The 13,016-nt window shown below is 44.4% G+C and overlaps 4 non-coding genes across 4 annotated transcripts; 3 read left to right on the top strand and 1 right to left on the bottom strand.

The window, feature by feature from the left end:
* Positions 1–5,519: 5,519 nt before the first annotated feature.
* On the bottom strand, positions 5,520–5,592 carry trnar-acg (transfer RNA arginine (anticodon ACG)). Its single transcript has one exon. It is a non-coding gene; the product is annotated as a tRNA-Arg (tRNA).
* A 1,624-nt stretch (positions 5,593–7,216) lies between these two features.
* On the top strand, positions 7,217–7,298 carry trnas-gcu (transfer RNA serine (anticodon GCU)). Its single transcript has one exon. It is a non-coding gene; the product is annotated as a tRNA-Ser (tRNA).
* Positions 7,299–8,642: 1,344 nt separating this feature from the next.
* On the top strand, positions 8,643–8,724 carry trnas-uga (transfer RNA serine (anticodon UGA)). Its single transcript has one exon. It is a non-coding gene; the product is annotated as a tRNA-Ser (tRNA).
* Positions 8,725–10,419: 1,695 nt separating this feature from the next.
* On the top strand, positions 10,420–10,490 carry trnag-gcc (transfer RNA glycine (anticodon GCC)). Its single transcript has one exon. It is a non-coding gene; the product is annotated as a tRNA-Gly (tRNA).
* The last annotated feature ends 2,526 nt before the right edge of the window (positions 10,491–13,016 follow it).

The raw sequence follows: 13,016 nt of genomic DNA, 5'->3' as shown, positions 1-13,016 counted from the left end.
CTGAAGGTGGGGCGCTTGAATCTCGCTGTTGGAGGCCGTCTGAAACTGACCCAAGCCTTTCCCTTGAATTAAATGTAAATAAATAAATGAACCCCAGATGCACATGGAATCAATCACGTGTTTCCTTTGAGCCGTTTCAAAGACTGCTCCAGAGTTTACCTTGCACAGATGCGCAAAGATTAATGATGGGGGTGCACGCTTCCAGGCGCCTTACAACTGTAGGGACTGATTAGAGACAATTCGTAGCGTGTGTTCGTTTCCATATACGCCCCGTGTTGCAATGGTAGGATGAAGTCAAATACGGCTTGGACGCGTAACGGCATTCTATCCAACTGCAGGACTTGAGGGTTTTTTGTGCTTTGTTCTGTTTTCGTTGACATCGCATTCGTAAGAGCGTCAAAAAAAGGCAATTCCAGCATCTAACACGAATAAAAGGGCTATTGAAACTGCAGGGCTGCGCAGCTTCTAAAATCCTTGCACACAATTCTCCGTTATTGTTACTTCCTTCTTTCTGTCTAACAAAGTTCCCTTTTCCTGACCGGACGGGGAGACTTTATCATTCCAACTTGAAGCCAGCCTTAAGTCCTCTGAGGCGCATTTGTCTGCTAGCATGCATTTTGTGAAAGTTTTTGTTGTTGTTGTTAAACGGAAAGCGACTTTGAAAAAGGTTTCCGCCGCTGCCCGGCAATCTATGTTAGACTGCATCAAGAAGGCAGTGGCGGCGACGGCGGCGGCGCGCGCTGCAGCCGTGGCCGAGTGGTTAGGGCGATGGACTAGAAAGCCGTCGGGGTCTCCCCGCGAAGCTTCGAGTCCTGCCGCCTACGGTGTCGTCGTGTGTCTGCGCAACAAAGGAAAACCACCTGTTTCGCTTTTCCCTCAACTTTTAAAACGCGAATGATCTGGATTTCTACATGATTGGCTCTTAAAATGTGATCTGATCTTCATCTGACGCATAATAATCAATAAAGACAGTCTTGTTTAACAAACAGCACACACAACATTTTACATTGTCAATTCAGTTCAAATCAATGCAAGTTGTTAAGAGCCTTGTGTCTAATATGCCACCTAGGTTACGTGCTGTCTCTTTGAGGCAAATGTTTAAATCCTCTGAGTTAAGTGCTGAAGTTATAGTAGTCCTATCAGTATTGTTGCCTCCGATCAACAGATCCTCAGTTTTCTCAGAGTTGAGTAACAAAAAGTTTTCACACATCCAAGTCTTATCTTCATTAATGCATTTAACTAAAGTGATAATAGAAGAGTTGTCGTTTGGTGTGAACAAAATGTTTATTTGAGTGTCATCAGCACATGAATGAAAGTTCATATTATTTTTTCGTATTATCCTACCTAGCAGCAGCATGTAGAGAGAGAGAGCAATATTGGTCCCGGCACTGATCCGTCTGGTACCCCAAATTGAACTGGTGACGTTGATGAAGCAGTACAATTATTAGATATTTGAACATAATGAAAACGATGAGTAAAATGTGAAGTAAACCACTGAAGGACGGTTCCAGATAAGCCAACCTCAAACTCAAGCCTGTGTAACAAAACAGAGAGGTCAACCGTGTCAAAGGCAGCTCTAAGATCTAGAAGCACAAGCACTGTTGCATTCCCCACATCAGTAGCTAAGAGAATATCATTTACGACTCTCGTTAATGCAGTTTCAGAAAGCAGACTGAAATTTCTCAAGTATATTATTTGAATCCAGATACGATTGACATTGGGCAACAACTATTCTCTCAAAACTTTTAGATTGAAATGGGACCTTTGAGACAGGCCTGTAGTTGTTAAGAACTTGTGGATCCAAATTTGACTTCTTAAGGAGCGGTCTAACAACCGCTACCTTAAATTGATCAGGTACAACGCCTGACGCAAGCGATGCATTCATCATACTAATTATAGGTCCTGCCAGTCCTTCGAGGGAATCTTTGACTAGCTGAGTGGGGATGGGATCTAGCGAACAGGTGGTTGACTTTGTCTTACGTCTGTGTCCATGAGTCCACCATAAGAAGAAATCTGAACAGGAGCGGTGATCATGCGAGGTCACCACGGAGGAAACCACTGCTCTCCCCCCAAAAAAAACCACCACTGCCCCTCTCAAGTTTGCTAAAGACCACATGGATGTTCCACAGCAACTCCTGGAACAATGTTCTGTGGACAGACATGACAAAAGTTGAACTTGTTGGTAAATGTGCACAGCGTTATGTTTGGAGATAACAAAACACTGCATACCAACTCCAAAACCTCATCCCACCTGGGAAACATGGCGGAGGCTGTACGGCTTGCAATCATCGAGGGACCAATGAATTCCAAGATGTATCAGGAAATTCTACAGCAGAATGTCAGGGTGTCTGCCTGTGATCTAAAACTCGAAAGAGGCTGGGTCATGCAGCATGACAAAAACAAAGGAGTACATCAACAACAGAGTGGCTGAAACAGAAGAAATTCCGTATTTTGGGATGGCCAAGTAAGAGTCCTGACCCCAATCCCATTGAAGTGCTGTGGCGTGATCTGAAGCAGGCCGTTCAGCGCAAGACATCCCAAAAATATACATGAACTGAAACAGTTTTGCATAGAGGAATAGGCCAAAATACCTCCTAACCGCTGCTCAGGTCTGACCAGCCGCTACAGAAAGTGGGGATTGAGGTTTTTGTCATAAAGGAGGTTCCACTAGCTCCTTAATATAAGGGTTCACGTACTTTTTCCATCAATGACCTTGATTGTTTAAACCATTTGGTCAATAAAGAAACAGCAATGTCAAATGTTGGGCGTGTGTTGTTTGTTAAATCAGACTCTCTTTATTAATTATTATGACTTAGATAAAGATAAGATCACATGTTAGGAGCCATTCATGCAGAAATCCACATCATTCCGAAGGGCTGTTTACAAAAGTTTTTCTCCCAACTGTATGTGAGAGAAAAGAAGAGACGCTCACTGAGTAAGGTGGGGTTGTAGCTTTGCAAATCAAAAGGACATTTGTACGCTCAAAATGGGACAGGAGCACCCCAGATGGTACTCAAACCCACAATCCCTGGCTTAGGAGGCCAGTGTCTTAGCCATTAGGCCACTGCGCCACACTGGGTGAGGTCGATCATGCTGATGAAGAGCCAGTTTTTTTTCCTTTGCTTTTTCAAAGGGATCCCCAAAATTAGGGAAGTTAGGCAGCAGAAGGTTTACTGTGACCTGAGAAGGACCGGCATCCAATCACGGTGGTACACACACACACGCTCTCACTCATCTGAGCTACACGGCTACCAAGATGATCTCAGTTGCGCCGAGCTGGTACGGAACATATTGAACTCATCGACGGCGAATTGTCTCTCAGACAGGCTTTTCACCTCTGAGCTCCCTGACTGACAGTAATCAGCTAGGTAGTGAAACAGTCAGCTGCTTCTAAGCCTTAAACAGCTGCATCTCGGCGCTTCCACAGAGAGATGATTTGAAAGCCAAACATCGCCCATTGGGAACACCTTACTATCACTAGTTTAAGAGACTCTTAAGGTCTTGCAGAGGTGCCTGTCTAATAGCATGCGCTTTGCAAGCTATAGGTGTTTAGGCTGAGGCAGAATGCCTGTTAACAAAATGTTTTTCTAAAGGGGCCTCGCACTCTTTTCCAAGCAATGGTCACCATCCCCACCGAGTGTCACAATGTAGTCATGTCCTAGGACATCACCTGTTAGTCTCCATTTGTCTGCCACCAACACTTTAGGTTACGGGGTCACAACCGCACCCCAAAGACCAGAGGAGCCGTTGTCGTTCTGGCGGCGCAGATTGGGCTGAAGGTGGGGCGCTTGAATCTCGCTGTTGGAGGCCGTCTGAAACTGACCCAAGCCTTTCCCTTGAATTAAATGTAAATAAGAAATGAACCCCAGATGCATATGGAATCAATCACGTGTTTCCTTTGAGCCGTTTCAGAGACTGCTCCAGAGTTTACCTTGCACAGATGCGCAAAGATTAATGATGGGGGTGCACGCTTCCAGGCGTCTTACAACTGTAGGGACTGATTAGAGACAATTCGTAGCTTGTGCTCATTTCCCTCTATTCCCCGTGTTGCAGTGGTAGGATGACGTAAATTCCTGCTTCGACACGTAACGGCATTATAATCAAGTGCAGGAGCTGAGGGCTTTAGTTTTGTTTCGTTTTCCATGGCGTTCGTAAGCGCGCAAATCAAAGGCAATTCCTGCGTCTAACACGAATGTAAATGCTTTTGAAAGTGCAGTGTGGTGCAGCTTGTAAAATCCTTGTCCACATTTTTGGTTTGTTGATGTTTTTTCTGTCTGCCAAAGTTGCATTTTGACATCCGGACTGGGGGACTTTATCATTTGAACGTGAAGCCAGCCTTAAACCCTCTGAGGCGTGTCTGTCTGCCGGCACGAATCTTGTGAAAGGTATTTTTTTTAACGGAGAGCAACTTTAAAAAGGTTTCCGCAGCCACCTCGCAGTCCGTGTTTGATTATAGGAGGAATGCGGCGGTGGCGAGCTCGCATTTGTCGTGCTCGAGTGGTTAAGGCGATGGGCTCGAAATGCGTTGGGGCTTCCCCGCGCAGGTGCGAAACCTGCCGACTCCGGCGTCTGCCGCACGTCGCCTTGTGCCTGCGCGGCAGAGGCGAAGTGCCGCTTTTCCTTTCCTGGTACTATAACAACGCGAAATCGCTTGGACCCGCTGCCATGGAAATCAATTCTTCAGATAACTACACATTTTGCGTTCGCACCTCTGGTGCTCTACTTATGCCTTTGAAAACCTAATGAATAAAGCTGAAAGAACCGACACGATATGTAGGTGCTGGTAAAGCACGCAGTAAAGAACTGTTAACAGCAAGGGTTTCAGTGGGTTAACTGAGGAGAAGGCGTGTTCGCTAATTGTTGACTTTTTATTTGGTGTTAGAAACACTCTTACTGTGCATGATGTGCAACAAATGTAGCCACAGAAATTGCATCACGCTTTCATGTATGCTATTGCAGACACCAACGTTGCCTAGATAGAAAACCGAAATAGCCGTGGGTTTGCTTGCTGGTCTGAAGGATCTCTCTTCGAATCTCTATCATTTGTCAATGGAAGTAAAAGGCGCTGCAATCTCATACGTTCAGAATCAAACCCGCAGCTATTGTTCGACTTTATTTCTTGACTAATTACAACTGAGTGTCGCATGAGCAGTTACATAAACTTGTCTGGTATATTTGAACACAAATGCCGTTCTTCAATTAAAACTAACAGTACATTGTCAGGGACATTCAGTTCTATACAAACAAGAGACAGACAAGAGAATATTTCTACCGTTCATGTGGACTACGTGTTGACTTACTGATCGGAATAATTGAAAGGTTCGGGCTCATAGCCGATGCAGTGCGTGCTAATTAGAACAGCAACGCTGAGCTCTCAGCACCGTACTGAGCCCAGGTGTTTTTCTAAAGCTGTCAGGTGCAGTTCATTTACATGAAGGAAATCTCTTACTGGGTACGATTACAATGCAGTAAGTAGCACAGACTACTTAGGGAGTAGCCCCATGCGTTTAAAAACGACCCGAGCCAGGCAGGAGTCGAACCTGCAATCTCCTGATCCGTAGTCAGACGCGTTATCCATTGCGCCACTGGCCCTGGTGTGACACTGCAGGACTGTAACCCAGTGAGATCAGCACTGCACCTAGTAAAATATTACCCCCGGTCCATTCTTTTCCAAAAGTGAGAAACACCTGTTTTCTACATTTTGTCTGTTTTAAAACCATATCTCTTTAAACCAAACCAAGAGTTTGTCTTTTGCACTGATATTCTGATTCATTTCGATTTCAAAGAAAAAAAAAACATTATCTTCCAAAGCATCATAAAATTGTCCATTCTTCCAGACTCTACTTCTCTCTTGTAGTAGTACAGCAGACCTTTCCAGGTGAGCAGATCACAGAGTCCGAAATATGCTTCCTCCATCAAGCAAAGTACCTGAACATGACTCTGTCTTCATAAAAGCGCCCCTGTAATAAAGAAATTAAATCCGAAATCAAGAGGGCAGTTGCCTACTGAAGTTCAAGAAGTCATCAATTTTAACCCAGCAACACATTAAAGGCTGCATCTATACAAGTACGATTCTAGAAATGCTCACCAGATTACGTTTTAAGAAGGAACTGTGCCTCAGGTTCCGCCGAGATCTTAACTCGGATGGCAGGATTCAGAGTCCGGAGTGTGGACTGATGGCGCACGGAGGGTCCATATACTGTGGATCCCTCAGTGATCTTCCGCGTGTTCAAACCGCCAGCGTGTGACTCCCCTGTCCCCGTGACCTCATTGCTCTGCTCTCGCCTCTGTGCAGCTGAGCCCGACTCATGGTAAAGTGGAAAAAAATATGCCCTCATCGTGGGATTTACTCTGGATCGAGGATAGATGTTACCTTTTTATCAATGAACAGGATGTATGTGATGTGGCGACTAGGTTCAATATTGTATCCTTTTAAAAGATTAAGGACTGGGGTGAGCGTGATTTACCACCCTTTCAGCTAAGAACCCGACATGAGCACCGTTTAAGCTGCATAGACTCGGTCGTTTAACTCTTCTCCATTAGCAGGGTTAAGGTTAAAGAAAAAAAACATTGCTGACTTCTTTTTTTTTGCCAGCCGCTAGCGCTGATTAGCAATGTTTGTATTTCATGTTTTGCAAGTTCCATCCATTTTAAGAAAAACAAGTCGCGTTAAAGACAGGAAATGAATACTTGCATTTAATTAAGTCTAGTCGTAGGCGGTTGTCTGTAAGGACCAGTTCTGTTCGAGAAGACAGAACAAAGAAGGCACCACTGGGATTCGGACTCAGGATCTCCTGTTTAAGAGACAAGCGCTTTAACCAACTAAGCAACGGCGCCCCGGTAGTGTTGTCCTTTTGCAGCCACTTGGACACACCACTCAGACACATCTGCATTCGGTGTGTGCTCCGCCTGCTCGCTGAGCAAGTTGCCACCTTTACATACAATAGCAACATCGACACCAAGAGAAAGGATGACAAATGGCTTTTATCTGGAACTTTTCATGTCCAAGGAGCTCAATGTGCTTTCTGTGTACAACAGGGCCACTGAACTCCACAATGGCCACTGAACCACAGCAGTGGCTTGCTGGCTTGACATCTCCCAAGGAAAATGTTGAAATCGCATGTGGAACAGGAAAAGGACCCTTGAGTACGAGGGAAAAAAAAGAAAAAGATCATCTGGAGCGCGCCAACCCATGTCTGGACAGCCCAGTTTCATCGACGAGGTGGCCGAGTGGTTAAGGCGATGGACTGCTAATCCATTGTGCTCTGCACGCATGGGTTCGAATCCCATCCTCGTCGCTCTCTACGTTTGACGTTGGCTCTCCTTTTGTTTGCTCCAGTACTAGAGCCTTACATTTTCTAGCGGTGGCTGAACATGGTATAGTAGGCTAACGTTGGTATCGAGCAGTGGTAGTAACAGTATTTACGTGCCGCTGCTGCCAAGTGGCTCTGGGTTGAGACCGCGTTTTCACTTACTTGCAGCACAAACGGAGAAAGCGATTTTTGACAGTCTCTCGAGAGACTGCGCTAGGTTATTTAGGGATAGACTTTGTCAGTTCCCCCTGGGATGATGGCCTCTCAAATAGTTTGTGATTCCTCTAGATGTTTATACAGTAGAAGCCTGCTTCGTGGCTTAAATCCAAGCTAAGGAAACGAGTTAGAGGTCTGATGCAGAACTGCGAATTCAATGAAGGGGAACACTACAGTACATTGCATTGTATGTGTGAGGAAAGCTGCCCCCTTCTGTTCCTTGTCGACCGAACAGAGGACTGTAAAGGATACCGCCAAGAAACTTTAGGATGCTGGTTGGAATCCAGCTCCAAAGAAGCCCCTTTGGGTGTTATGTAATCAAAAAGTAAGAACAGAGAATCTCCCTTTGATCAAAAGCGCAACAGAACTGTTTTCCGTGGAGCAGGTTTCAGACCCGTAGACCTGTTTTATTTGTAGGGCAGGGCGCATTCCCAAACGCGAATCTCCTGTTTTAGAAATGCTTTGGGCGGCGTGAAGTGAAAATAAGAAGTGGGCTCCAGATGCACATGGAAGCAATCAAGTGTTTCATCCGAGCTGTTTCAAAGACTGCTCAAGAGCTTTCCTTTCACAGAGGCGCAACGATTAATGATGGGGGTGCACCCTTCAATGCGCCTTAGGACTCTAGGGAGTGATTGAGACGATTCGTAGCGTGTGCTCATTTCCCTCTATTCCCCATGTTGCAGTGGTAAGATGACGTAAATTCCTGCTTCGACACGTAACGGCGTTATAATCAAGTACAGGAGCTGAGGGCTTTTGTTTTGTTTCGTTTTCTATGGCGTTCGTAAGCGCGCAAAACAAAGACAATTCCTGCGTCTAACACGAATGTAAATGCTTTTGAAAGTGCAGTGTGGTGCAGCTTGTAAAATCCTTGTCCACATTTGTGGTTTGTTGATGTTTTTTCTGTCTGCCAAAGTTGCATTTTGACATCCGGACGGGGAGACTTTATCATTTGAACGTGAAGCCAGCCTTAAACCCTCTGAGGCGTGTCTGTCTGCCGGCATGTATCTTGTGAAAGGTTTTTTTTTTAACAGAGAGCGACTTTAAAAAGGTTTCCGCAGCCACCTCGCACTCCGTGTTAGATTATAGGAGGAATGCGGCGGCGGCGAGCTCGCTGTAGTCGTGGCCGAGTAGTTAAGGCGATGGATTTGAAATCCATTGGGGACTCCCCGCTCAGGTTCGAATCCTGCCGACTACGGCATCTGCCGCACGTCACCTTGTGCCTGTGCGGCAAAGGCGAAGTGCCGCTTCTCCTTTCCTGGTACTATAAAAATGCTACATCGCTTGGTCCTGCTTCCATGGAAAGCAGTTCTTCAGGTAATTCTACTCTCTTACCAAAGCTGTTAGGTTCCTTTCCGTGGTGAGATGGGTTGTCATGCAACGCTGCCACATAGTGCCGACAGACAAGTGTGTTGCGGGAGAAGAGAAAAGTGTTTGAAGATTTAAGAGTGTCTTAGGTGGAGCCAAAATCAAGTGTCACAAATGCAAGTGGGAAGATTTCCAATGTTTAATATGGTCAAAATAAGCGGAAGTTACCAGCTGGTCCGGCACAGTCTGCCATGCTTTTGTCATATACTGTAAAGTGGTGTGGAACTGGGTGTCGAACTGGAGCCTCACCATTTGCATATGTGAGGCTCCAGTTATACATCGAGTGTCACATTAAATGACAAAAATGAAGAGAGTTAAAGCACCTGGAGAGGTTTTCTTACAACTTTTGAGCTGACACAGTTTTGGAAAATGTTTCCTTCACGGTGCACTGAACAACATAGGCAGCCAAGAGTCTCCAAAACAAAACAGAATGGACAGATAGGAGAAAATTCCCACTCGTCCTGAAGTTCCCAAAATCCAGCACTGAGCGTAAACAAAGTGTCTAAGTAGCGTGGGAATGCTAACCCTAACCCTAGCTGGAGTTTGAGCAATCCGGCACTGAGCGTAAGAAGATGAGTCAAAGTAACGTCTAATCGGATTAGTTTCCTTAGAGCTGGTTCAGAGTTTGCTCAAGAGTTTACCTTTCACAGATGCGCAAAGAAGAATGTTGGGGGTGCACGCTTCAAGGCGCCTTACAGCTGTAGGGAGTGATTCGAGACGATTCGTGGCGTGTGCTCGTTCCCATATACCGTACGACCCGGGGTGCAGTGCTAGGATGACGTACAATACCGCTTGGGCACGTAACGGGGTTATATGCAAGTGCAGGACGTGAGGGTTTTCGTTTGTTCGTTTTGTTTTGCTCTGCTTTGCTTTGTTTTGCTTTCCATCGCGTTGGTAAGAGCGTAAATAAAAAGGCGATTCCTGTGTCTACCACTAATGTAAGAGCTATTTCAAGTGCGACGTGGTGCGGCTTTTCAAATGCTTGTGGGCATTTCTCTGTTGTTGATTCTTTTTTTGTGTGTAACAAAGTGGCATTTTCATGTCCGGACGGGGAGACTTTATCATTCCGACATGAAGCCACCCTTAAGTCCTCTGAGGCGTGTCTGTCTGCAAGGCTTGTATTTTGGAAATGTTTTTTTGAAACGGAGAACGACTTTGAAATAGGCTTCCGCCGGCGCCTCGCGATCCAGGTAAGATTGTAGCAAGAACGCAGCGGCAGTGGGGCTTGCTGTAGTCGTGGCTGAGTGGTTAAGGCGATGGACTAGAAATCCATTGGGGTCTCCCCGCACAGGTTCCAATCCTGCCGACTACGTTGTCCGCTTTCAGTCGGTGTGTTTCGGCACAAGCAAAGAAGCGCGCCTCTTTGCTGTTCCTGGTGGTTTTAAAACGCCCAATCGCTTGTACCCGCTGCCTTAGAAATAAGTTCTTCAGCGTCCGCAAATGGCATTTTGCAGCTGGAAGCAGATGTCGACGCGTTTTGCACAGAGCACCAAAAAAGCGTCTTTTTTGAAGGCCCAGGCACTGAGCATTGGTGGTTCAGTGGTAGAATTCTCGCCTGCCACGCAGGAGGCTCGGGTTCGATTCCCGGCCAATGCAGTGGCTTTTGCAGCGAGCGGCTCCATCACTTGCATCCCCTTGCAACTCGCAACTGAAAACCCACTGAAGCTAAGCAGGTGTGAGCCAGGTCAGTACCTGGATGAGGATGAGCTACAGGGAAAAACAAAGCTTCCAGCTGGAAGCGGTGTTAATGGTGCCGGCGGGGGGGCGCTCACCCTGAGGTCTGTGCGGGTCCCAATGCCCCAGTATAGTGACGGAGATGCTGTGTTGTAAAAGGGCGCTGTCTTTTTGGATAAAACCGAGGTCACAGCGCTCTGTGGTCATTCAAAATGACCACCAAAACCTTTGACAAAAGCTCTTGGTAATTGATGGTCTTCAATAATGCTTCTCCTTTAGGTACATTTTAAATCAGCTGAAAAATGCTGTGAAATGGGGGGGCACTTCAGGCCAGTGTAGGATTTGGGTTACAAGAACCATGAAACTGCACGAGAAAGCCCGTACACTGAATTACACGGCTTTCTATTCAAAGGAGGACAAAAGAAATTCCCTGAGTTTGATTTTTTGCAGCACAGAGAGGAGCACTGTCGTGAGGCTGGTTAGCTCAGTTGGTTAGAGCGTGGTGCTAATAACGCCAAGGTCGCGGGTTTGAGCCCTGTATGGGCCAGGTCTAGGTCTGTTTGTGAAACAGGCAAATGACTGTCTCAGGGGCCCATTCCTCATTCTCAAGACACATGTATGCAGTATGTACACCGTGCATTGAGCAATAGGGACTGAATACACCACAGGTAAGGTTAGAAGTCATTCTGAGGTGCCACATGTGAGGGATACAGCTAGGCATCCGAAATGTAGGGTTTGAGACCCTTCAGGAGTACTGCATCCTTTGAGACAGACCCGTGCATGTTAAACAAATGATCATTTCTTTCGGCATTAGGGACTAAATATACTAAACATATGATGCTAAAATGTTATTTTCACATATATTAATGTAATAAATGATTGCTTGTGCTTTAGAAACAAATCTAATTAAAATAAAAGCTTAAGTTTTGTATTTATCTTGTACCATAGAACATGATTTTCTTTGTATTTCAAGCCCACAAAGCGTCCAAATGACGCACTACATGATATAAGGAAGATTATCACATGCATATCGGTATTATCTTTCTTATGAAAATGCATTCCTTTCATTACCTTTTACTTTTTAAAATGAACTCAAATTGAGTATAATGTAATAATTTAAGTAGAATAGATTCTAATAATATAATGATCCAGTGTTTTGCACTACTTCACTGCTTCACTGCTCTATGCCATCTGGAAATAAATCCTCAGACTGCTTACTGCCCTGGGCATGTACCAATAAATTAAAGGAGCACATCTGTTTATCACTGCGTTGAAGCAGGAGACACACAGTCTCTGCAAACACATCCTAGATACAGTGTTCCAGCACCTTTGACCTCATCCAGAACATATCATTTCTTGAAAGGGATTGCTGTCCGAATGCACATCTGAATCCCAAGCAGAATCTCTAGTAAAATACGATCATTTGTGAAACAGGCAAATGACTGTCTCAGGGGCCCATTCCTCATTGTCAGACACATGTATGGAATGCTTTCACCGTGCATTGAGCAATAGGGATTAAAAACACCGCAGGTAAGGTTAGATGTCATGTTCTATGATCATTTCTTTCAGCATTAGGGACTAAATATACTAAACGTATGATGCTAAAATGTTATTTTTACATATATTAATGTAATAAATGATTGCTTATGCTTTATAAACAAATCTAATTAAAATAAAAGCTTAAGTTTTGTATTTATCTTGTACCATAGAACATGATTTGCTTTGTATTTCAAGCCCACAAAGTGTCCAAATGTTCTATGATCATTTCTTTCAGCATTAGGGACTAAATATACCAAACGTATGATGCTAAAATCCTGAAAAAAGGATGTGCTCCATCTCGTCAGTAGATTGGATTCCAAAACTGATTTGGGTCAATATACATTACCTTTGAAATTAAAGTACAGTCTACTGTAGGGAACCATCAACTTAGAAAGCATTGGCCTTCCCTGGGGGTCAGGTAGGTGCAAAAGATAAACCTTTATCCTATCTTTATCTTAAGATAAGTGGCCAAGCAGTATTTTTCCAAGTTTCACCAAGCACATCATGTTGCCATAGTAGACAAAGTTCTATAAAATGTTAAATAACTTTTAAAAAAAGCATCTTGGTCTTACAGTACTGTACAAGGTGAATTAAACTGTCCCTGGTAATAAAAAGTAATTAGAAGCATCTCAGAAACTTTATCTCTAGAAACATTAGCTGTTTTATATCATGTAATTTAGTGTGATGTTGTCAGAATTCAAGGACATTATCACACACAGAAATTGGTTCAGTTAAATCTAAAAAACACAGCTAAACATGGGTTTAAATGTAACAGAAGTCTTACCTCTTGTCAAAAGATTTAATTCAAGAAGCGATGTAATAAATGATTGCTTATGCTTTATAAAGAAATCTAATTAAAATAAAAGCTTAAGTTTTGTATTTATCTTGTACCATAGAACATGATTTTCT

This window comes from Lepisosteus platostomus, unplaced genomic scaffold (genome assembly GCF_059453375.1).
Source record: "Lepisosteus platostomus isolate fLepPlt1 unplaced genomic scaffold, fLepPlt1.hap1 Scaffold_30_H1, whole genome shotgun sequence".
NCBI lineage: Eukaryota > Metazoa > Chordata > Actinopteri > Semionotiformes > Lepisosteidae > Lepisosteus > Lepisosteus platostomus.
This window is presented reverse-complemented; position numbering and strand designations above follow the sequence as displayed.